The sequence below is a fragment of the Pristiophorus japonicus genome, chromosome 11, assembly GCF_044704955.1.
Source record: "Pristiophorus japonicus isolate sPriJap1 chromosome 11, sPriJap1.hap1, whole genome shotgun sequence".
NCBI classification, from domain to species: domain Eukaryota; kingdom Metazoa; phylum Chordata; class Chondrichthyes; family Pristiophoridae; genus Pristiophorus; species Pristiophorus japonicus.
Window position 1 is genome coordinate 31,334,201 of NC_091987.1, and position 26,682 is coordinate 31,360,882.

Consider the following 26,682-nt stretch of genomic DNA (forward strand, 5'->3'; position numbering starts at 1 on the left):
ATGAGAGTAAACTAGCGAGAGACATTAAAATAGACGGTAAAATCTTCTATAGTTATGTAAAAGGGAAAAGATTAACGAAAGTAAACATGGGTCTTTTGCAGGCTGGGCCAGGAGAAAGTCTAATGGGGAATAAGAAAATGGTAGAGAAATTAAACAAATACTAGAAATTGATCAGCCCACCATCACATTTCTCGGCGGTATTTCCTTGTTTTGGGCAGTTTTTCATTCATTGGGAATTTCAACAGGGCCTTATGCCGGCGGTTTCAAAATATCGCTGAGAAGCGGACTGCGTGCAATGCTGGGAAAATTGCTCCCGCCTGAGTTTGGTGGCAGCAGTGATCTGTACTTCTTCAAAAAAAACACCCAGTCGGAGCAGCCTTTCGAGGGACGGTAGGTATGAAACCCTGCAAAAAAAGGTAAGTGAATGGTTTTTTAAAATTATTTTGCAGCGATTCAGTTAAAAAGGCCCCTTTGAATGTTTTCTGATGTTTTCTTTTCTCTTTCTTGAAAAAATATTTTTTGTGTGTTCCCCCCTCCCTGAGCCCGACCCTAGCCTCGGTTTTAATTTCACCAGGATCGTGTTTACCGCCGAGAATCCTCGTGGAACGCCCATTTTTTTTTTTCATTTTTTGATCAATTTTACGCCGGCGTTAATTGCAGAATCTTAGCAGTTTTTGGGGTATTAAACGGGCGGTGGTGGCCTTTGATCAATTTCTAGCCCTTTGTGTCTGCCTTCACGGAAGAAAATGCAAAAAAATCCTCCCAGAACTAGTGGAGAACCAAGGGTCTAGCGAGAATGTGGAACTGGAAGAAATTAGTATTAGTAAAAAAAAAGGTACTGGAGAAATGAATGGAACTGAAAGCCATTAAATCCCCTGGACCTGATGGTCTACCTCCTAGGGTTTTAAAAGAGGTGGCTATAGAAATAGTGGATGCTATTTGTTGCTATCGTCCAAAATTCCATAGATTCTAGAACGGTTCCCTCAGATTGAAAGGTAGCTAACCCCGCTATTTAAGAAAAGGAGGGAGAGAGAAAATAGGGAACTACAGACCAGTTAGCCTGATGTCAGTAGTAGAGAAAATGTTAGAATCTATTATTAAGGACGTAGTAACGTGACACTTCGAAAATATTAGGATTGGGCAGAGTCAACACTGATTTATGAAAGACAAATAAGTTCTGACAAATTTGTTAGAGTTTTTGAGGTTGTAACTAGCAGAATAGATAAGGGGGAACCAGTGGATGTGGTGTATTTGGATTTTCAGTAGGCATTCGATAAGGTGCCACACAAGAGGTTATTAAAAAAAGTAGTGCTCATGGGTTTGGGGGTAATATACTAGCATGGATTACGGATTGGTTTACGGGCAGAAAACAGAGTAAGAATAAACGGGTCATTTTCAGGTTGGCAGGCTGTAACTAGTGGGATACTGCAAGGACTCAGCTATTCACAATCTATATCAATAATTTGGATGAGGGGACCAAATGTAATATATCCAAGTTTGCTGATGATACAAAGCTAGGTGGGAATGTAAGTTGTGAGAAGGATGCAAAGAGGCTTCAAGGGGATATAGACAGGCTAAGTGAGTGGGTATGAATATGGCAAATGGAATATAATGTGGAGAAATGTGAAGTTATCCACTTTGGTAGGAAAAATAGACAAGCAGAGTATTTTTTAAAAATTGAGAGATTGAGAAATGTTGGTGTTCAGAAGGACCTTGAACACGAGTCACTGAAAGTTAACATGCAGGTACAGTAAGCAATTATGAAAGCAAATGGTATGTTGGCCTTTATTACAAGAGGATTTGAGTATAAGAGTAAAGTTGCCTTACTGCAATTATATAGGGCCCTGGTGAGACTGCATCTGGAGTATTGTGCACAGTTTTGGTCTCTTTACCTTAGGAAGGTGCACCAGACTGATTCCTGGGATGGGGGGATTGTTTTATGAGAAGAGATTGAGTAGACTAGGCCTATATTCTCTAGAGTTTAGAAGAATGAAAGGTGATCTCATTGAAACATACACAATTCTTACAGGGCTTGACAGGATAGATGCAGGGAGGATGTTTCCTCTGGCCGGGGAGTCTATAGCAGAGATCACATTGTTAGAAGAAAGGGTCGGCCATTTAGGACTGAGATGAGGAGAAATTTCTTCACTCTGAGGGTAGTGAATCTTTGGAATTCTCTACCCCAGAGGGCTGTGGAAGCTCAGTCCTTGAATATATTCAAGACAGAGATCAATAGATTTTTGGATATTAAGGGAAGCAAAGGATATGGGGATAGTGCAGGAAATATGAGTTGAGGTAGAAGATCAGCCATTGAATGGCAGAGCAGGCTTGAGGGGCCGAATGGCCTACACCTGCTCCCATTTCTTAACCTTGAAGGACAAGGGCAGCAGGTGCATGGAAACATCATCACCTGCAAGTTCCCCACCAAGTTACACACCATCCTGACTTGGAAATATATCACTGTTCCTTCATCGTCGATGGGTCAAGATCCTGGAACTCCCTCCCCAACAGTACTGTGGGAGTACCTTCACTACAAGGACTGCAGTGGTTCAAGAAGGCAGCTCACCACCACCTTCTCAAGGGCAGTTAGGGATGGGCAATAAATGCTGGCTTTGCCAGCAACCCCCACATTCCAAGAATGAATTTTTAAAAACAATGAGTTATCAGTCTTGGCTCAGTGGTAGCCACTCTCAGAAGGTTGTGGGTTCAAGAGACTTGAGCACAATTCAGACTGACAATTCAGTTCAGCACAGAGAGTGCTACACTGTTGGAAGTGCTGTCTTTTAAATGAAACATTAAACCAAATCTGCCGCTCTCGGATGTTTGTAAAAGATCCCACGATACTATTCGACGAAGAGCAAGAGTTCTCCCAGTGTCCTGTTGGAGATGAAACATTAAGCTGAGTCTACCCACTTAGATGTTTGTAAAAGTTCCCACGGCACTATTCGAAGAAGAGCAAGAGTTCTCCTGGTGTCCTGGCCCAAATTTACCACTCAACCAAGACTTAAAAACAGATGATCTTGTCATTATCTCATTCCAGTTTGTGCAATGCTGTGCGGAAATTAGTTGCCGTGTTTCTTACATTACAACAGTGACTACACTTAAATAATTACTTCCTTGGCTGCAGTGCGCTTTTGGACATCCCGAGGTTGTGAAAGGCATTTTGTAAATGCAAGTTCTTTCTTTCCTTCTTTACCACATCACTCCAGCTGTGTAGATATGCAATGAATGCAGGACTATGCAGGGTGAGGGAGGTAGGACCAGGTGATTAGCTTTGGATTGCTCTGGAAAAGTGAAGAATGGCCTCGTGCTGTAAATTTCTGTGGGTCAATACCAGCAGCTTTCCCCTCCCTCCCCCGCTGCCATCTTCCCCCAAAATAGCAAAATGATGCAATGATAATATCAGAAATTTATATTTAAAAAGATCCTGAGATTTTAAGATTGTCAGGTAAACCTAGACGGCATCTCTTGTGCAGTAACATTTTGTTCACGGTGCTTTAACATTCAAATTGAATTCATACAGCTGCAATTTCATTGAGCCAACAATGCACGAGGCACCAATGTACAAAAGATAATTTAACAAATAATTATTTGACCTACATTAAGAAGAATGAAAACAGGAACAGTTAATTTATTATACACCATTTCCATTACAATAAAATACCCACCTATCAATGGAAACAGTTTCTCCTGGTTTACTCTATCAAAACCACTCATAATTTTGAACACCTCCATTAAACTGTTAATGCATGAGGCTGCACCTTTTCAAAAAACCTGTTACGAACTGTTAAAATAAGGCATAAAATATATTGTGCTTCAGTCTCCTGCTGAGAGAGTGTAGAGAGCTGTAAAACAGCCTGCTTTATTAAAAACGAAATATAAAAACAGAGCAAGGCATTCATTATAACATTTCATTACCAAATAGTGTTAAAACTATTAACAGTGCTTATTCCATTCCTCAGTGAAAATGCAATGCAGCAGTCTTTAAAACTCCTCAAACCTGTTACTGTGTATTGACTGGGTGACTCCCTGACTCACCAACAGGCTGAAACGGAGATTTGTTTTGGATATGTGGGACCAAATTACTTTGAAATCTTTGGTGTCCAGTTATGAAGGCAAACAATCTTATCTTCTCTATTACCTCCATGATTGGAAGTAATTTAGGCCTCATTGAGATTCAACACATGTACTTGTGTATATGTGTCTCATCATCGTCATAGGCGGTTCCTCGTATCGAGGATGACTCGCTTCCACGCCAAAAAGGGATGAGTTTACAGGTGTTTCAATGAAGGACCTAATATTCTAAATCCCGAACTACATGTTGAGGGGTGGAAGATGCCTGTGCGTGGATTTTTGTAATGTGTGGTGGCCGTTGCACATCAGCCACCACACAGGCTTGACAGAGCTAGGTTTAGGTCCAGTGGCAAGGATTAACCAAGACGACTGGAGACCAGCTCTGCTGCATAGACCTAGTGCGCACACACATCGCAGTGTGGGCTGGCCCGTGCTGCCCCTGGGCCCTCGTCCCGAAGGTGTTAACATCTTGTTCTACAATCTCTTAAGTTAAAAAGAATGACTAAACAATGTTTTAAATTTGAAAGAATATACGAATGTTGCACCTAGTTTTTGTTTTGTGTTGTTCAGGGTGGATATTGGGATCATAATCCCATTTTTGGGCATCAACTGTCAGTATTAAACACTTTTAGGTTAGGTAAAGTAAAGCACCCAACACTCTGTCCAAACAATGTGTTTTTGCCTTAACTTCAGAAGATCCTACTGCAGTGGTGTGAATCTTTTCTAATTCCCACAATAGGTGTTCTTACAGCCTGTTTGAGTGAGATTGGCTTGTGTCAGCAGTGTTATGCAATGGCCTCATACTTATTAGGAACTTAGTTAGATTGCTAAAACTCATTTCACAAAGGAAACAGCCAGAAACATAGAAAATAGGTGCAGGAGAAGGCCATTCGGCCCTTCGAGCCTGCACCACCATTCAATAAGATCATGGCTGATCATTCACATCAGTACTCCTTTCCCGCTTTCTCTCCAAACCCCTTGATCCCTTTAGTCGTAAGGGCCATATCTAACTCCCTCTTGAATATATCCAATGAACTGGCATCAACAACTTTCTGCGGCAGAGAATTCCACAGGTTAACAACTCTGAGTGAAGAAGTTTCTCCTCATCTCAGTCATGAATGGCTTACCCCTTATCCTTAGATTATGTCCCCTGGTTCTCGACTTCCCCAACATCGGGAACATTCTTCCTGCATCTAACCTGTCCAGTCCCGTCAGAATTTTATGTTTCTATGAGATTCCCTCTCGTCTTCTAAACTCCAGTGAATACAGGCCCTGTCGATCCAGTCTCTCCTCATATGTCAGTCCTACCATCTTGGGAATCAGTTTGGTGAACCTTCGCTGCACTCCCTCAATAGCAAGAACATCCTTCCTCAGATTAGGAGACTAAAACTGAACACAATATTCCAGGTGAGGCCACACTAAGGCCCTGTACAACTGCAGTAAGACCTCCCTGCTCCTATACTCAAATCCCTAACTATGAAGGCCAACATAACATTTGTCTTCTTCACCGCCTGCTGTACCTGTATGCCAACTTTCAATGACTGATGTACCATGACACCCAGGTCTCGTTGCACCTCCCCTTTTCCTAATCAGATAATATTCTGCCTTTGTGTTTTTGCCACCAAAGTGGATAACCTTATATTTATCCATATTATACTGCATCTGCCACGCGTTTGCCCACTCACCTAAACTGTCCAAGTCACCCTGCAGCCATTTAACGTCCTCACAGCTCACACCGCTATCCAGCTTAGTGTCATCTGCAAACTTGGAGATATTACACTCAATTCCCTCATCCAAATCATGGATATATATTGTAAATAACTGGGGTCCCAGCACTGAGCTCTGCGGCACCCGACTAGTCACTGCCTGCCGTTTATCCTGACTCTCTGCTTCCTGTTTGCCAACCAGTTCTCTATCCACGGCAGTACACTACCCCCAAAATCATGTGCTTTAATTTTGAGCACTAATTTCTTGTGTGAGACCTTGTCAAAAGCCTTTTGAAAGTCCAAATACACCACATCCACTGGTTCTCCCTTGTCCACTCTACCAGTTACATCCTCAAAAAATTCTAGAAGATTTGTCAAGCAGGATTTGCCTTTCATAATTCCATGCTGACTTGGACTGATCCCGTCACTGTTTTCCAAATGTGCTGCTATTTCATCTTTAATAATTGATTCCAACATTTTCCCCACTACTGATGTCAGGCTAACCGGTCTATAAGTACCCATTTTCTCTCTCCCTCCTTTCTTAAAAAGTGGTGTTACATTAGCTACTCTCCAGTCCATAGGAACTGATCCAGAGTCGATAGACTGTTGAAAAATGATCACCAATGCATCCACTATTTCTAGGGCTACTTCCTTAAGTACTCTGGGATGCAGACCATCAGGCCCCAGGGATTTATCTGCCTTCGATCCCATCAATTTTCCTAACACAATTTCCCGCCTAATAAGGATTTCCTTCAGTTCCTTCTTCTCACTAGACCCTCGGTCCCCTAGTACTTCCGGAAGGTTATTTGTGGCTTCCTTCGTGAAGACAGAACCAAAGTATTTGTTTAACTGGTTTGCCATTTCTTTGTTCCCCATTATAAATTCACCTGAATCTGACTGCAAGGGACCTATGTTTGTTTTAACTAATCTTTTTCTCTTCACATATCTATAGAAACTTTTGCAGTCAGTTTTTATGTTCCCAGTAAGCTTCCTCTCATACTCTATTTTCCCCCTCCTAATTAAACCCTTTGTCCTCCTCTGCTGTATTATAAAATTCTCCCAGTCCTCAGGTTTGCTGCCTTTTCTGGCCAATGTATATGTCTCTTCCTTGGATTTAACACTATCCTTAATTTCCCTTGATAGCCACGGTTGAGCCACCTTCCCCGTTTTATTTTTACTCCAAACAGGGATGTACAATTGTTGAAGTTCATCCATGTGATCTTTAAATGTTTGCCTTTGCCTATCCACCGTCAATCCTTTAAGTATCATTTGACAGTCTACTCTAGCCAATTCACATCTCATACCATCGAAGTTACCTTTCCTTAAGTTCAGGACCCTAGTCTCTGAATTAACTGTGTCGCTCTCCATCTTAATAAAGAATTCTACCATATTATGGTCACTCTTTCCCAAGGGGCCTTGCACAACGAGATTGCTAATTAGCCCTTTCTCATTACACATCACCCAGTTTAGGATGGCCAGTCCTCTAATTGATTCCTCGACATATTGGTCTAGAAAACCATCCCTAATACACTCCAGAGAATCCTCCTCCACTGCATTGCTACCAGTTTGGTTAGCCCAATCAATATGTAGATTAAAGTCACCCATGATAACTGCTGTACCTTTATTGCACGCATCCCTAATTTCTTGTTTGATGCTGTCCCCGACCTCACTACTACTGTTTGGTGGTCTGTACACAACTGCCACTAGCGTTTTCTGCCCTTTGGTATTCTGTAGCTCCACCCATACCGATTCCACAGAAGAGAATAGAGACTGTTATCTCATCAATCTGCCTTGGTTTCAAATCCAGTTCGGGGGTGAAAGGACAGTGTGCCAGCATGACTAGTAATAACAGTAACCATGCCTCAGAGTCAAAAGGTTGTGGGTTCAAACCCAAAGCCAGTGTTTGAGCTCATAATCTAAGGAGATGCAACAGTGCAGTATGGAGGGGTGCAGTATTCTCAAAGATGCCACCCTTTGAATGAAACATTAAACTGAGGTCCTATCTGCCTGATCCAGTGGTTTGGTAAGGCCACTATTTGAAGAAGAAGCTGGAAGTTATTCTAATTTTGGGCCAACGTTCCTCCCTCAAGCAATACCAGTAACAGAACGATGTTTGTGGATCAAGCATAATGGTTGATTTGCATACATAACAACAGTAACTGCTCTCCTAAAGTGATTCATTATGAGACTAAAATTCATCACCTCACCGCCCGCTGCCGCCCACTGCCGCCCGCTGCCGCCCGCTGCCGCCCGCTGCCGCCCGCTGCCGCCCACTGCCGCCCGCTGCCACCCACTGCCGTCCACTGCCGCCCGCTGCCGCCCACTGCCGCCCGCTGCCACCCACTGCCGTCCACTGCCGCCCGCTGCCGCCCACTGCCGCCCGCTGCCGCCCGCTGCCGCCCGCTGCCGCCCACTGCCGCCCGCTGCCACCCACTGCCACCCACTGCCGCCCACTGCCGCCCGCTGCCGCCCGCTGCCGCCCGCTGCCACCCACTGCCGCCCACTGCCGCCCACTGCCGCCCGCTGCCACCCACTGCCGTCCACTGCCGCCCGCTGCCGCCCACTGCCGCCCACTGCCGCCCGCTGCCGCCCACTGCTGCCCGCTGCCGCCCGCTGCCGCCCGCTGCCACCCACTGCCGCCCGCTGCCGCCCACTGCTGCCCGCTGCCGCCCACTGCCGCCCGCTGCCACCCACTGCCACCCACTGCCGCCCACTGCCGCCGACATTCCTCCTGAAGATCCGTCCAGTGTCGCTTTGGAGGTGGCCTGGAGCGGGCGGGAGGAGAGAGCCTCCGGGAACTGCCCACTGACGTCAGCAGACGGTTAAGTGGTGCAACTGACCTCCCGCCCGCCGAGCTCCCAGATTCCTGGGGGCGGGAGTCGGCGGGACTTGGTGGCAGATGGGGTGGACCGCTGTGAGGAGGCTGGTCTGTCCCCAGCGGTAAGTTTGAAGAACCCGAAAAAAAGATAAGTGAACATTTTTAAAACATTTTTCAACAGCAACTTACCTGGATGTGGTCCCCTGAAGGTCTTCGGATAGTTTTAAAAATTTTTTTACTGTTGATTTTTTTTTCCAGGTTTTTCTTTTGACCCTCCGTGGGCCCGACTCCATCCTCGGCGGCACTTGGGCAGCAAGAGCCTCTGTCGCCGAGAATGAGAGCTCCCGCCCGCTGCCGCCCAGATTGGCAGCGTACATCGTCCATTTGCCGCCCGTCGACCTTCGAGGGACCTCGGCGATGAATATCCTGCCCAAAGTACCGTCCGTACCTCGGCGGCCATCGACGGCACTTTGGGCTGCACTTGGGCGGGCTTGATGAAAATCGGCTCCGAAATCTTGAAATGTTTCAATGTTACGAGCTGCTATATAAAGTGCAAGCCGTATAGTCTAATTTGTTTTAGTCCATTACTAAATTATGATCTTGTTGAGAAAATGATGTGTTAATTATCTGTCTATGAAACTGTACTCACAGTCCCATCACAATCTGTGTAGTCTGGAATCCTGACTGTATTAACATACCATGAGTAATCAGGTGTGCTTTATCGTAATTGGCACGTTTCCATGGCCAAAATTAACAATTAAAAAAGGTTAGAAACTGAAGCAGTGCTCGACATAACCACATAAATCAACATTTTGAAAATATTTAATCATTAAGGTAATTTAGCCATGTTTACTATAATCATCATCAGCATAGGCAGTCCCTTGGAATCGAGGAAGACTTGCTTCCACTCTTAGCATGAGTTCTTAAGTGGCTGTAGAGTCCAATACGAGAACCACAGGCTCTGTCAAAGGTGGGACTGACAGTCGTCGAGGGAAGGGGTGGGTGGGACTGGTTTGCCGCACGCTCTTTCCGCTGCCTGCGCTTAATTTCTGCATGCTCTCGATGACGAGACTCGAGGTGTTCAGCGCCCTCCCAGATGCACTTTCTCCACTTAGGGCGGTCTTTGGCCAGGAACTCCCAGGTGTTAGTGGGGATGTTGCACTTTATCAGGGAGGCTTTGAGGATGTCCTTGTAACGTTTCCTCTGCCCTCCTTTGGCTCATTTGCCTTGAAGGAGTTCCAAGTAGTGTGCTTGCTTTGGGAGTCACGTGTCTGGCATGCGAACTATGTGGCCTGCCCAGCGGAGCTGATCAAATGTGGTCAGTGCTTCAATGCTGGGGATGTTAGCCTGGATGAGGATGCTAACGTTGGTGCGTCTGTCCTCCCAGGGGATTTGTAGGATCTTGCAGAGACATCGTTGGTGGTATTTCTCCAGCGACTTGAGGTGTCTGCTGTACATGGTCCATGTTTCTGAGCCATACAGGAGGGCGGGTATTCGTACAGCCCTGTAGACCATGAGCTTGGTGACAGTTTTGAGGGCCTGGTTTTCAAACACTCTTTTTGTCAGGCGGCCGAAGGCTGCATTGGTGCACTGGAGACGGTGTTGGATCTCATCATCAATGCTTGCTCTTGTTGATAGGAGGCTCCTGAGATAAGGGAAGTGGTCCACTGTGTCCAGGGCCGCGCCATAGATCTTGATGACTGGGGAGCAGTGCTGTGCGGAGAGGACAGGCTTTGTCTTACTGATGTTTAGCATAAGGCCCATGCTTTTGTACTCCTCAGTAAATACGCCGACTATGTCCTGGAGTTCAGCTTCTGTATGTGCGCAGATGCAGGCATCGTCCGTGTATTGTAGCTCGACGACAGAGATTGGGTGGTCTTGGACCTGGCCTGGAGACGACGAAGATTGAACAGGTTCTCACTGATTCTGTCATTTAGTTCCACTCCAGTGGGGAGCTTGTCGTCTGTGAGGTGGAGCATGGCAGTGAGGAAGATTGAGAAGAGGGTTGGAGCGATGACGCAGCCCTGCTTGACCCCGGTCTGGTCGTGGATTGGGTCTGTGATGGATCCGTTGGTAAGGATCACGGCCTGCATATCGTCGTGGAGCAGGCGGAGTATGGTGACGAACCTTTGGGGGCATCCGAAACGGAGGAGGACGCTCCATAGACCCTCGCGGTTGACAGTGACAAAGGCCTTTGTAAGGTTGAAGAAGGCCATGTGTAAGGGCTGGTGCTGTTCCCTGCATTTTTCCTGCAGCTGTCGCCCTGCAAAAATCATGTCCGTTGTTCTCCGTAGGGGACGAAATCCGCACTGCGACTCCGGGAGGAACTCCTTGGCCACGGGGAGAAGACAGTTGAGGAGGACTCTAGCAACGACTTTCCCAGTGGTTGATAACAGGGAGATTCCTCTGTAGTTGCCGCAGTCGGACTTGTCCCCTTTTTTTAAAGATGGTCACGATCAGTGCATCTTTAAGATCTCCCGGCATGCTCTCCTCCCTCCAGATGAGAGAGATGAGGTCATGTATCCACACCAACAGTGCCTCTCCGCCATACTTCAGTGCCTCAGCTGGGATTCCATCCGCACCCGTAGCCTTGTTGTTTTTAAGCTGTCTTATGGCCTTTTCTACCTCGTGCAATGTTGGGGTCTCACTGAGGTGGTGGCGGGTAGCAAGCTGCGGGATGGAGTCGAGAACACTCGAGTCAAAGGCAGACTCTCGATTGAGGAGATCTTTGAAGTGCTCCTTCCATTGGGCCCTGACTGCCTCGGTGTCCTTGGTGAGTGTCTCCCCATTCTTGGCCAGCAGCGGGGTGGGGACTTGGGTGTTTGGACCGTAGGTGGCCTTGACTGCAATGAAGAATCCTCGCACATCATGGCTGTCGGCCAGTTGCTGTATCTCCTGTGCTTTCTCCATCCATTATCTGTTCTTTAGGTCCAGGGTTTTTTGTTGGACCTTAGCCTGTAATGTTGCTTTGTTGCTCCCGAGTTGGGTTGTTGCTTAAGGCTCAGAAATGCCCTGCGCTTGTGATCTATAATACAGTGTGTTAACTGTAGTTTAATTTTCCCCAGTGCCGTTTTTTGGCATACTGCAAGAATTACGCCCGTTTTTTTTTTAGCCCCGACTACTCCAAAAAAATAACCAGCAAGTTTCCCTGTTCTATTTTTTGAATTTGGTGCCGCGCAGCCTGTCCTTTAGCTTCGGGGGAGGGGCGGGGGTGGAGCCTAATGTCTGCGCTGAAAAAAGTTATGTATGCCCCCCTTCTGCACTTGTGCGAAAAAAAAGGACATTTTTAACGTGATTGCTGTGGGCATGCATGCCCAGTACAGCTCCCGGACTGCATTCGGCCATTTTTAAAGAGTCAGTTGTGTGTGAGAGCTCACTGGAAAAATCAGAGCAGCTTAAGGACCAAGAGTTTCTTGCAGGATGAATTGGAGGCACTAGTTACTGTAAGTGAGGCCAGATAGCATGAGCTGGACACCAGCAGAGGTAACATAAAAGTTCCATCAAAAGAAATGAACCAACTTGCAGAAGATTACTGTGCACTGGTGACTATCCCGAGGTCTGGAGGACAGTGCAAAAAGAAGTGGCAGGATCTTAGTCAAGTAGTTAGTGTAAATAATATTTTCATTTATTCAATGGAACTGCAATTGCAAATGTGACCATCTGTATATGTCACACCCAGCAGAAAGACACCCTCTCGAAATAGTTATATTTTCATCTTTGCAGAGGAAGGTTGCACACAGCAAAAGGGAAAGAACTCGAACAGGAGGATGCCCGGCAAATCTGCACCCACTGACACCCTTGAAAGAGAGGGTCGCTGCTTTCATGGGTCCTGCCTGGAGAAAAGCAACCACCACTGCACAACCTGGGCCTATATTCGAGGGAGAGGCTATGTCCTGCAAATTCCACAGTCTGGCTTTCCTAAATGTTACATACGGCGCGGATAGTGATGCTTCGGTTCATGGGGATGTCTCCATCAGCTACGCTTCGGTTGATGTAATGTGCTATCATTCATCGTGGTCCTTCAAATCAGCCTGCTGCCTGCGCTGTGTGAGCCTACGCATGCCATCCACCCTGCCCCCTCCTCTGCTGCTAACCATTTGTCTGATCTGTTATATTTTGCAGAACTTGAGGCCAATCCTGATGAGGCTGAAGCCGATGCAGAATAAGATTCAGAAGCGAACGAGCCTGAAGAGGAGAACATCTTCCAATCCCACCTTCCAGACCTAGAGCATGGGGGTGAGGGGGAGGGGGATGGGGACATGATGGATGAAGCCCACGCTGTTGTACGCACCCTAGAGGAGGTGCAGGTGCCGCCCATTGAGGTGCCAGGCTCTCTTCTGAATGGTACGAGTGTTGGTGGGACATTGCATGGTTTCTCACAGTCCAAGGCTGGGGATCCCAGTGGGGTGCAGCGAGGCACACCCAGGACCCCACTCTCCCAGGCTGTGGGTCCCAATGGGATGCAGCAAGGTGCACCCAGGGCCCCACTATCCGAGGCTGCGGGTCCCAGTGGGATGCAGCGAGCCATGCCCAGGGTGAGGAGGGGAAGGAGAGCTCAACAGCACTCTCCTGAGGTGCAGGATCTAACAGATGTGGTTCACATGATGGCAATGAGTGCGGAGAGCATTGACCTTACGCGATCACTCCTGGACACCATCAGTGGGGTGGGCGATGAGGTAGTGGGACTGTCGGGAGAAGTAACAACACTCTCATGAGAAATGGGAACACTGTCTGGGAACATGAGGGAGGGAATGTCGCAGGCAGCTGATACAATGACGCTGCACATGAGGGAGGGAATGTCGCAGGTAGTTGAAACACTGTCGGTGAACATGAGCAAGGGAATGTTGGAGGTAGTTGAGACACTATCAGGGCACATGAGGAAGGGAATATCGGAGTTCGCTGCTGCAATAAGGGAAGAGACCCCGCGCCCATTGACAGATTCAACTGCCACTCCCACTCCAATCCCCAAACCAGACTCTGAAGAGGCCCAAGCCTGGCCTTCCATATTACCACCTGCCCCCCCGCATCAAGAAGTGCGCATTACCCGAGATGTTCGAAAGAATAAGCGTGGTACCAACCCAAGAAACGCTGTGCCACCGCCTGTGGGCAGGGGTGGAGTCACCAAGACCAAGCGCAGCGGGCGGTCTTAGAATAAGGTGGAGGAGAGATGGGTGCAGCCATCCTTTGCTGCTGTTGTTGCTATTATTATTGTTGTTACTGTTGTAACTGTTCTCAAGTTAAAAGTTTTTTGTACGTTATGTAAATTTACACGTTTAAAAGTTTGTAAGTGATCTTAACTGAAAACTTTAAAGTTTGCTACAAGAATATTTTTATTAAAGTTAAGTTAAGTACAAACAAATGTTTGTTAAACTTTTGAATAAAATATATTTTAAATTAGAACTGAATCATTTCCATTATTTGTTCCATTATTAACACAATTTTTTGAACTAAAAAAGAATAATTTCCATAATTTGTTCCAGTAACACAACACAACATTACGGAACAGGTCCAAACAGTAAACATGGTCTATTTGGAATAGTTGTCGCTGAGCCTTCAGGCAGCACAGTGTTCACGGATGAGATGCTGGCGCAAGGCTCGAGCAATCGTTAAAGGGGCACGACGGCCCGCCCTCCTCTGCCGTCGTGCTCCAGGTTCAGGCATGGCTTCCTCGTCCTCGTCTTCCTCCTCGTCATCTCCATCTTCCTCCTCATCACCAGCCACTCTCACCTCAGGTGGATCTTCTACTGCCATCTGCTGCTATATCATGATGGCTAAGTTGTGCAGCATGCAGCACACAACAGTGAACTGACCAACAATCTCAGGGGAGTATTGCAAGTAGCCTCCGGAATGCTCCGGGTATCGGAAATGCTGTTTCAAGATGCCAATGGTCCTCTCTATTATGCTGCGTGTTGCAATGTGAGACATGTTGTCATCCCGGTCAGCTTCCGTCCGGGTTACACGTAGGAGCATCATGAGCCACGTGGCGAGGCCGTACCCGTTGTCTCTGAGTATCCAGCTCTGCCCTTCCGGCTGCTGCTGAAACATAGTAGATATAGCGCTCTCGCGTAGGATGAACGCATCATGGTTGGTCCCAGGGTATCTCGCATCAACTATCATGATGCAATGTATATCATCACAGACAAGCTGCACACTAACGGAGTGGAAGTCTTTTCTGTTCCTGTACATCTCGGAATCCTCCAACGGTGCTCGCAAGGCGATGTGAGTACAATCAATGCAGCCCTGTACCTTTGGGAAGCCAGCAATCCTGGAGAAGCCCACAGCCCTGTCACGCATTGCCTGGGCGGTCATGGGGAACTTTATGTAATTATTCCTCCGGGCATATAGTATGTGTTGGATGTTGAGAAATGGCGCACACATCCCCAGTTGTGGCCTGGAATGATCCAGATGCATAGAATGAAAGTGCAGCTGTAACCTTCATTTGAACTGACAAAGCAGTCCTCCTGATGCTTCCAGGTTGCAGATCTGCTTTTACTAACTCACAGATCTCGGTTACAACTTCTTTGCGGAAATGCGGCCTTCTCACACAGTCTGCAGGTATAAACACCTGTCTCGATATACCCGATTTGGGTAAGGCCTCCTGCCCATCATCCTACGTGATCTGAGGTTCCTCAGGTGGTGATGCCTAATCAATCTTCTAGTCTACAGCACCACCATGCAGAAGGCTTGCACGAGGTATAGCATTGTCAATATTGCCCCCATAATTTAATTGTACCTTTCCAACAAGCTCAAAACAGCAGGACAAAGCACTCTCACCTTCTTTCCTCTCTCTCTCTCTCTCCAAGGTGCACGCCCTAGTATGGATCACACCCAGGACTGCACATGCATAATAGGCTTGCTTAGAACGGGAAGCTAGGCATTCAATGAAGACATTTGGGGCAACAAAGTCTAATGTAATTCTTAAATTTTAGATTTCTTTCAAAGTACCACCCCACTACTGACTGAACGTCTCCTCACCGGGTTCAAGGGTCGGCTGGCAAAATCGCTCGCTCGCCCGGACACAGGGGTTCAGCAAACAGAAAACCCACACACCCCCAGGCTTCTTTTGATGCTGTTGCATAGTGTAAGAGTTTTCATCCCTTCAGTTTGGCTTTCACACACTCCCACCCCTCCCAGGGCTTCTTTTCAAGCCAAACCCCTAGCTCCTGTGTCCGGGCGAGGGACCGGTTCTGCTGGCCGACGCTCCGACCCTCGAGCCCGGTTTGGAGATGTTCGGTGGTGGTGTGGTGCTTTGAAAACAATCCAAAATTAAATAATTGAATTAAACTTCCATTTTTGTGATTTAAGTTTGAAAAAATAAGCTTGATGATGCATATTTAATGTGTTCTTGACTCCCTCCAAAACGTCGCCTAAAAACAATGGCGTCTTTCTGCGCCGATTTTTTAATGTGTGCTGCTTTTTCTTAAGTGCCCAGAATGCTTTTTGGTAGTGGTCACATATGCCATCCTAGGAGAAATGCAAGTTGGCCAAACTTGCTTAAATGTGAAAAACTGGCGCAGACATTAGGTTACGCCCCCGTGACACAAAAAAAAACCTTTAAAAAATCGCAACTAACTGAGTTACGCTGGCGCACAATTTATAGGAAACTTGGATATTTTAATTTAGGCCAAAAAAAGTGCCGCATGCCAAAAAAACAGTACAGATCACTGGGGAAAATTGAGTCCAAAATATTGGTAGCTTTCGGTCAAGTGAGCTAGCACTGTACTGGTCAAACACCAATAGCTGCTCATTCAAAATAATGAACACATGCACTGAATCCAACACATTGTACATTTTGCTAAGGAGTGCTATGTGTGGGGGAGGGAAGAAGTGCTTAGCCACGATGCTCCGGCCATCTTGGTGTAGGGAAGGCTTGATGGACCAGTTGGTCTTTTCCTGCCCGTCAATTTTGTATGTTTGTATGTTCCACGATTAGTTTTAAATGTATTGAATTGGAACGGGATCAAAAGAGCAATGAGAAAAGATAGCACCACAAAACAGTGAAATGTAGTGAAATGCATCCCAGGCTGTTGAGCAAAGCAAAAGAGGAATTAGCAGAGGCCTTGACCATCATTTTCCAGTTCTCTTTGGATTCAGGCATGGTGCCGGAGGACTAGAGGACCGGTAATGTGGTACCTTTGTTTAAGAAGGGAGAAAGGGATAGGCCGAGTAATTACAGGCCTGTCAGCCTGACCTCAGTGGTGGGAAAATTATTGGAAAAATTCCTGAAAGACAGGATAAATCTACAGTTAGAAAGGCAAGGATTCATCAGGGACAGTCAGCACGGATTTGTTACGGGAAGATCGTGTTTGATTAATCTGATTGAATTTTTCAAGGAGGTAACCAGGAGGGTCGATGAGGGTAGTGCCTATGATGCAGTGTATATGGACTTTAGCAAAGCTTTTGATAAGGTCCCACATGGTAGACTAGTCACGAAGGTAAAACCCATGGGAACCAGGGTAAAGTGGCAAGTTGGATCCAAAATTGGCTCAGAGGTAGGAAGCAAAGGGTAATGGTTGATGGATGTTTTTGTGACTGGAAGGATGTTTTCAGTGGGGTTCCGCAGGGCTCAATACTGGGTCCCTTGCTTTTTGTGGTATACCTCAATGATCTAGATTTGAATATAGGGGATATGATCAAGAAGTTTGCAAATGACACTTAAATTGGCTGCGTGGTTGATAATGAAGAGAAAAGTCATGGACTGCAGGAGGATATCAATCTACTGGTCAGGTGGGCAGAACAGTGGCAAATGGAATTTAATTCAGAGAAGTGTGAGGAAATGCATTTTGGGAGGGCTAATAAGGAAAGGGAATACACATTAAACTGTAGGCCATTTAGAAATGTAGATGAACAAAGGGACCTTGGTGTGCTTGTCCACAGATCCCTGAAAGTAACAGGCCAGGTGGATAAGGTTGTTAAGAAGGCATAAGGAATGCTTGCCTTTATTGGCCAATGGCATAGAATACAAGAGCGGGGAGGTTATGCTTAAATTGTTTAATACTCTGGTAGGCCACAGCTGGAATATTGCGTGCCGTTCTGGTCACCGCATTATAGGAAAGACGTGATTGCACTGGAGAGGATGCAGAGGGGATTTACTAGGGTGCTGCCTGGAATGGAGAATCTTTGCTATGAGGACAGATTGGATAGGCTGGGTTTGTTCTCATTGGAACAGAGGAGGTTGAGAGGAGACCTCATTGAACTGTATAAAATTTTGAGGGGCCTGGATATAGTGGATAGCAAGGGCCTGTTTCCCTTGGTGGAGGGGTCAATTACAAGGGGGCATAGGTTTAAGGTGGTTGGTGGAAGGTTTAGAGGGGATCTGAGTGAAAGCTTCTTCACGCAGAGGATTGTGGGGGCCTGGAAGGGTGGTGGAGGCAGAAACCCTCACCACATACTTGGATGGGCACTTAAAGTGCCATAACTTGCAGGGTTACGGACCTAGAGCTGGTAAGTGGAATCAGACTGGATAACCTCTTGTTGGCTGGCACAGATACGATGCTAAGTACTTCAGGGAATTAAGTAAGCCAGAGTGATCTCCTGAACTAGTTTAAATCATCTGGATGGGTTAGAGAGGAATTTTCCTAGATTTTTTTCCCCAATTGGCCTGGGTTTTTCATTTGTTTTTTGCCTCTCCCAGGAGATTGCATGGCTCCGGGTGGGGTGAAGTGTAGAATGTTGCGATACATGGGGTATCACAGTTGTGTGGGGCGGACTGGTTGGGCCAGATGCTCTTTACCTGTCCGCCATTGTTCGTTGTTCATAAGTTTACATGTCACCTTCAGGCCTGCTGACTGAGGGACGTGTGGCTCTTTGTTGGCCAACATGGACACGATGGGTTGAAGTGGCCTCCTTCTGCGCTGTAGATTTCTATGTTTCTAAGTCCATTCATGCTGGGATAATGTACTGGAAGGGTGGAATTATACGAGTGTCAGGTTATTTCCTTTGTATAGAGGCTACTTGTTTAATCTGAATGGAATGTACAGACTGACATGCCATTTAGCTTTTCAGTACAATCTGTGGCCCTGCTGGGGGCCTTTAAAACTAGCTGCCATTGGGATCTAAAATCTATCAGTGTCTTGATTCATTTGGTGACTGTGCAATCTTGTGGCAGCCTTTCTGCATTTAAAGAGCGACATCGGTATAAGGGGAAAGTACTATGAATGTAAAACCAGTGCTTCCAGCTGCAGTGTGACTAACGTCTGATTCTGTAAAAAATGTAACAATTTGAAAAATTTTAACGTGCACGATTCATCAGGGAGGGAGAAAACAATAATGTAATAGTAGTAGGTGGGTAATACCATTGAGTGGCTTTTTTTTCCCTCTCATGCTATTTAGTTTTTAACAATTTTGTTTTTTTTTGAGGAGTTTTTGAGGAAAAGCTGGTGATAGATTCTTGAGTCATGGCTGTGAATCATCATTGATGACACATGACTCATCTATCTGTGGGTTGGCTTGTGATTGTTCATTTTTGAATCATTTCCCCCCACCCTACCCCAGTTAAAACTTTGTCAGTCAAATATTTTTTCAGACTTCTGTTCTTCTTGCAATATACAGGCTTTTGAAATATAAGCTCAGTATCATTCTATCACTACCTCTTGAGTTACCTCCTCAGGCGGAGGTGTCAGCTGACCAAGGATGGTACAAGGTTGAATGGGTAATTCAAAGGTGAACAAGTAGGCGTAGTTATGGCAGCATACTGCATGTGCCTTGTGACTTACATCGTGACCGCCCCCAATCTTAGCGCAATATATAATCATAGGATCTTACAGCACAGAAGGCGGCCATTTGGCCCATTGTACCTGTGCCGGCTTTTTGAAAGAGCTATCCAAATAGTTCCTCTGCCCCGCTTTTAGAGTCCTATAAATTTCTCCTTTTCAAGTATTTATTCAATTCCTTTTTGAAAGTTACTATTGAATCTGCTTCCACCACCCTTGCAGGCAGTGCATTTTTGGCAGTCCCATATCGTGAGACTGTTACTGATATCTGTTAATCTTCCATCAAAATGCCCACCTTTCCACTTTGTTACCAGAGGGATTCCAAGTTGTGGCACAGGGTTAGGAAATGATTGCTGAACAAACCCTAGAGCAGCACTGCAGGTGGCAGCACCAGCACTTTCTAGCTCACTGTAATCATCAGTACAATGGAAGTCGATACAGAGAAGGAAAGAACATTTCACTGTTTGGGAAACCTTTTCTTTAATTTGTGAAGGGAGAAGAGTTAGAAAGGCTGGTGGGCCATAAACTGTTACTTGACATATTTTGCTAAGAGCAGAAACTTTTAATGGTGAACAAGGACTGAACCACTCTCCATGTCAGGCTTTTATAAGAGTTGACTGGGTACCTGATGGACAAAAGGACGGCAGAATAGATTATTGGAAGTGAGGCAACAGAATCCGAGCTACTGAATGTGGTACAGGATTACTTTTTGACCCAAAGGGTTACAGACCCTCTGGGTAATTCATCTCGAGACCTCATTCTTACAAATGATCAGGATATCAACTCGTATAGAAGAAGTGAAGTCATAAGAGGATAGTGAGGATAGTAATCATTCAATTTAAGAGTATTTGTTAATCAGCTCCAGAAACGACCAGCACATGTACATGTGAAGAGATCAACTACAAAGGAATGACTAATTACTGTTGTGTGATATCCCAGTGAAGGAACTGTGGAAAATCTTTAAAATGATGAGCAACATGCAGGATAAATCAGCACAACCCCAGCCTGGCATGAGGTTGAAAAGGCCATCTGACAACTGAAGAACAGCAAGGCCTCAGGAGCCGATGGAATCCCCACTGAAGCACTAAAACAAGGCGGAGACGTACTATTGGCGTGAATCCATGAACTCATTTCTCTTATTTGGAAGGAGGAGAAATGCCAGGGAAGTTCAGAGACATTGTAATCGTGGCCATCTTCAAGAAAGGTGACAAGTCCGATTGTGGTAATTACAGAGGAGTTTCCCTGCTGTCTGCCACAGGGAAAGTCATTGCAAGAATCCTCCTCAATCGCCTTCTCCCGTGGCTGAAGGGCTCCTCCCAGGGTTGCAATGCAGATTCTTCCCACTAAGGGGCACAATGGACATGATCTTCACCATGCGCCATATTCAAGAAAAATGCAGGGAGCAGCATCAACCTCTGTGCATGGCCTTCTTTGACCTCACAAAGGCCTTCGACACTGTCAACCATGAGGGATTACGGAGTGTCCTCCTCAAATTCAGCTGCTCTCAAAAGTTTGCCACCATCCTCCGCCTGCATCATGATGACGTTCAAGCAGTGATCTTGACCAATTGATCCACCACAGGCCCAATACACGTGTGGACCAGGGTCAAGCTAGGCTGTGTCATCGCACCAACAATCTTCTCAATCTTCCTTGCTGCAATGCTCCATCTCACCCTCAATAAACTACCGCTGGAGTTGAGCTAATCTACAGAACAAACGGGAAAGTGTTCAACCTCCGTCACCTCCAGTCCAGTTCCAAGGTTGTCCCATCCTCTGTCATTGAATTACAGTATGCAGATGACGCTTGCATCTGTGGACACTCGGAGGTCGAACTCCAAACCATCGTCAACACCTTCACTGAAGCTTATGAGAGTATGGGCCTTAGATTAAACATCCGTAATACAAAGGTTCTCTACCAACCTGCCCCCGTCACACACAACTCCCCTGATTAGGCCTTGGACAATGTGAACCACTTTCCATACCTCGGCAGATACTGTCAACAAGGGCAAACGTCAATGACAAAGCCCAACACCAGTGTGCCAGTGCAGCCTTCGATCGCTTGAGGACGAGAGTGTTTGAAGACTAGGATTTCAAACCCAGCATCAAGCTCATGGTCTACAGAGCAGTAGTGATAGCCGCCTACCTATATGCTTCAGAGACATGGACTACGTACAGCAGGCACCTCAAAGCACTGGAGAAGTACCACCAATGCTGCCTCCGCAAGATCCTGCAAATCCATTGACAGGATAGTCGCACCAATGTCAGTGTTCTCACTCAGGCCAACATCCTCAGCATCGAAGCATTGACCACGCTCGATCAGCTCCAATTGATGGGCCACATCGTCCGCATACCTGATACTAGACTCCCAAAACAAGCGCTCTACTCAGAGCTCCGACACGACAAGCGAGTCCCAGGTGGGCAGAGGAAAAGCTTCATGGACACCCTCAAGGCCCCCTTGAAAAAGTGCAATATCCCCACCGACAGCTGGGAATCCTTGGCCCAAGACCGCTCAAAGTGGAGATGAAGCATTCTGGAAGGCTCCAAACATCTCAAATCTCTTCACCGGGAGCACGCGGAAGCCAAGCGCAAACAGCAGAAGGAGCGCACGACAACCCAAGCCCCCCAACCCACCCGTCCCTTCAACCACCGTCTGCCCCACCTGTGACAGGGACTGTCAGTTCCGCATTGGTCTCATCAGTCACCTGAGAACTCATATTAGCATGGAAGCAAGTCATCCTCGACACCAAGGGACTGCCTAAGAAGAAAAAATATGCAGGCCTAAAAAATAAATGTATGTTAAACAAACAGTGCCAAAGATGGACAAAAAAGCCAATTAAAATGAGAATACTAACGAAAAGCGAACTGTACCAATATTACAAGAAAAAACAATGGAGGACTCTGAGTAAAGGAGTTTACTGTAATAAGTTAAAAGAGGTGAAAAAAGAGTCTAAGAGATTTAACTAATAATTTGTTTTGCAAGTCGTGTCCTGATTCCTACCATCACAAATTCATTTCTATTAATTGCTCATCTAATCTGGCTGGTTTAATATCCTATTTATATTATGTCCTGGAGTCAAAGCAGAATTAATATACTCCAAGCTCTTTATGCAGACCTAAGCCATATTATAATTGAAAATGCAACAGGACTTTTCTAAATAGATGGCTAGTTATGCTGCAGCATATTTGATGTGCATCCTTCTTACACAAATCAAAATAGTGAGAAATCCAGTCATACATCCAAAAGATGTAAACAGTTTACTCTTTCAGCCCCCCCCCCCCTCCAAGGATATAGAAAATTATTGCCAGCATTTTAATTGAAATTGTGCTGATGTTGTTTTATACAGGTATGCAGTTTTCAGTGCAGGGCTCATTTCTTTTCCTGTAGACAAGTGTTTCTTTTTAAGTCATACACCTAGTCAATCACTGCCCCATTAATCTTAACTTCTGTAGTTAAATTAGATTGATGGAGATGCTGCACTTCACGCTCAGTTGGTCCTATCAACTGTTAAGCCACTCATGATAATGAAGCACCAAGGTTCTGCTGGGTCCTCCTTCTTTCTCTTCACGAATGCTAGCCCTACATCGACATACAATCCATCACAGCATGGCCTTTGCTTACAAAGTGCAATATTACATCGCGCATTAAATACCCTCACATTCTAGTTCAACCGTTCAGTAATTTTCAAATTAATCTCTTGTTAATAGTCAAAAAACCTGCAACCTACAGCTGAAAAATGGGAGGTCAGCTTTACACGGGGCTTGTGGTTTCAGTCTGAGATAACTAAACCTCTGCTTAGTTGTAGGAACATTCAAAAAAACACCGTAGAACTTTTCTCATCTAACCTGGATGTGGGCATATATCGAAATATAGATATGTTTGTTATGGATCCATTATCTGATATGCCTCCTTCTTAAGTGTATAAAAATGGTGGAAAATCCAATCCTAAAAGGAATGTATTAAGTGTTTGTTTTCATGAATTTGGGGAAATGCTGACCAGGATTCCGGGACTGAAATTGCAAAGATTTGTACAGTCACCTAATTTTCAGTAAAATATCAATTAATTCTTATGCATCAAAAAAATGTAAGTATTTAATTTCTTGAATAATGTGTTTAATTATTTATATTTAATATTGCTGTTGATGTGGTCAGTGCTGTTGGGAAAGACTTTAAATTATAATAATGGTGGCCTCCCTTAATAGAGAAAGGAATTGACTGAAGTGACTTGATGGGGTAATTTTAACGCCCAAAAGTAGGAGAGTTAGGGTCGGTTAAGATCCCCCGCATCCAAAGACCACCCCGGTCGGGGATCGGACAACTACCCTGGAGTCGAGGATCGCCCCCCCCCGCCTCTCCATGTGAGGTTATCCACTTTGGTGGTAAAAACAGAGAGACAGACTATTATCTGAATGGTGACAGATTAGGAAAAGGGAAGGTGCAACGAGACCTGGGTGTCATGGTACATCAGTCATTGAAGGTTGGCATGCAGGTACAGCAGGCGGTTAAGAAAGCAAATGGCATGTTGGCCTTCATAGCGAGGGGATTTGAATACAGGGGCAGGGAGGTGTTGCTACAGTTGTACAGGGCCTTGGTGAGGCCACACCTGGAGTATTGTGTACAGTTTTGGTCTCCTAACTTGAGGAAGGACATTCTTGCTATTGAGGGAGTGCAGCGAAGGTTCACCAGACTGATTCCCGGGATGGCGGGACTGACCTATCAAGAAAGATTGGATCAATTGGGATTGTATTCACTGGAGTTCAGAAGAATGAGAGGGGACCTCATAGAAACGTTTAAAATTCTGACGGGTTTAGACAGGTTAGATGCAGAAAGAATGTTCCCAATGTTGGGGAAGTCCAGAACCAGGGGTCACAGTCTGAGGATAAGGGGTAAGCCATTTAGGACCGAGATGAGGAGAAACTTCTTCACCCAGAGAGTGGTGAACCTGTGGAATTCTCTACCACAGAAAGTAGTTGAGGCCAATTCACTAAATATATTCAAAAGGGAGTTAGATGAAGTCCTTACTACTCGGGGGATCAAGGGTTATGGCGAGAAAGCAGGAAGGGGGTACTGAAGTTTCATGTTCAGCCATGAACTCATTGAATGGCGGTGCAGGCTAGAAGGGCTGAATGGCCTGCTCCTGCACCTATTTTCTATTTTCTATGTTTCCCAGTAGCAGCTGCGGGCTCCTTACCTGTGGCTGCGACCTGCGCCAGAGTGCTCCTCGTCCAACTGGAAGCCAAGCCTGGCACTCAGGCTGACTTCCGGGTGGGCATCCTGTTAAAAAAATAAAGTCGCACACTGTGGAGGGCCCCGACCGAAACTCCACCTCCCACCTACATAACCCGCCCCTGTTAATATCGGGGTCGATGGGCTGGATTTTAAGTAGGAAGGCGGGTTGTGAACGGGAACTCTAAGGTAGCCGGGAAACTTGCGAGGCCAGGTTTCCCGTAGGCCCTGCCGACATTAACGGCAGGGCTTGATTTATATGTGAGGCCTTTATTTCCAGTCCACAGCCAGCCAGATTGAGAGCACTGAACAGGTACACAGAAATGTATTGAAAAAAAATGGCAAAGTACTGCAACCCACTTAAATATAGAATAATGGTAGCTGAGAGTATTGATGAGACAGTAAACTAAAACAAAGGCTCTGCTAACATATGAAAGGCAGCCTCAACTTCAGTGATGACATGTATAAGTCGTACTGCTATCATTAGAGAAGCTAAGAGCCACCTTTAGACATGATTTTCCAAGACGCCTTCAGAAGCATCACTAGTGTTGCTATTGTTTTATGTATTATTTATCCTATGAGTGTTTTATTCTGTTTGAAGACTGTTCTGTGTATATGGTGGCAGTTAGTGTGGTTGATTGATGCAGAATGACATTCATACTGATGGACCAACCATTGCAGTATCCTGACCAATAAATAATTTGAAGTTAACTATTGCTGAGATTTTATGGGTGATGGATATTACAGTATATATCTTTACTCATGGGTTTACTTCTATTTGTCTCCAACTTGAAAATTGCTCCCAAACCTTCACCCCAAAAGGGAAACATCCTGAACATTATTTTAAAAATGAGGCGCTTACAGACTTTCATGAATGGTAGGAGGGTGTTTCCACTTTGCAATCAGCCAAAGCAACTAAGATTATTGTTTTCCCCATTCCTATTTCATGAATGCCTATTGTAATATCTCCAGCCAAATTGTTTCAGACCAGCAGAAACTAAGACCTGAAGTTGGGATCTATATGGCTCAGTACCACACAAAGCAATGCATTTACCCAGTTACACCGATATATATTTCTTTCAAATAGCCTGCAGTTGAGAGTACAATACAAAAATAAACTGGAAAATGCTGGAAAAAGATGATGTGTTCAGCCACTGGTTGTTGGACTAGAAAACGCAAGGTCGTGAGTTCACATCCCACCATGGCAAGCTGTGAAATGGCGTGCGGGTTAAAGCACTCTTTCTATGTTTTGGAGCATTTTATTGATCTGGATGCAAATAATCACGTCAATAATTATTTCCGAGCTCCCTTCACTTCTGTCAAAAGTATAACTTTCCTTCTCCTTGTAAATATGCTTGAGTTCACCCTATCCCCGAGCAAGATGCCTCTTACCCTTCCAATTATCATCCTGTTGCACTTAACTTTGTAATTTCTAAAGTTATGGAAAATAACTATTAATTTTTAAATTGTCCATAACTTCTATATTCTTACAGTACCTGCAAGACTCAGGCACAGAAGCAGGAAAAGGCAGCATACGTCAAGAAAAGTAAAACTAGCCAATAGAATCAGACTGGATGAATATGCATACCACCAGGTATTGCTTTGCAACCTGTTCCATATTTATTGCTCATCTGTGTAAAGCCTTCATGTTATATCTTAGAGCTCTTTCATTGCAGCTCATGCATACCCATACTCCATCAGTCATCTATGTGGGAGTAACACACACACTGATATTACCATGCTAGCTAGGAATGAGCTGCAAGCATAATAGTTGAGGACAGTGGTGACCTTGCCAATCATTGGCAGTGCCATCCCTATGGTGCAACCTGGCTACAATGATCTTGATGCAGATGCAAAGCTCAGCAAATGGCTTCCTACTGAGGTAAGCTGAGGCAGTTGTCCTGAGTGACTGGAAGATAGTTGTAACAAAAATGATTGGGTGCCTGCTGATCTCCCTGGCGTGCTTCCTTTCATTTTTATACCACCTCAACCATGGAATTCTATCTGTGCAGCATCTTAAAAGCAAACCTGTCCGATAAAAACAATGCAGTGCTGACATAGAAACATAGAAAATAGGTGCAGGAGTAGGCCATTCGACCCTTCGAGCCTGCACCACCATTCAATAAGATCATGGCTGATCATTCCCTCA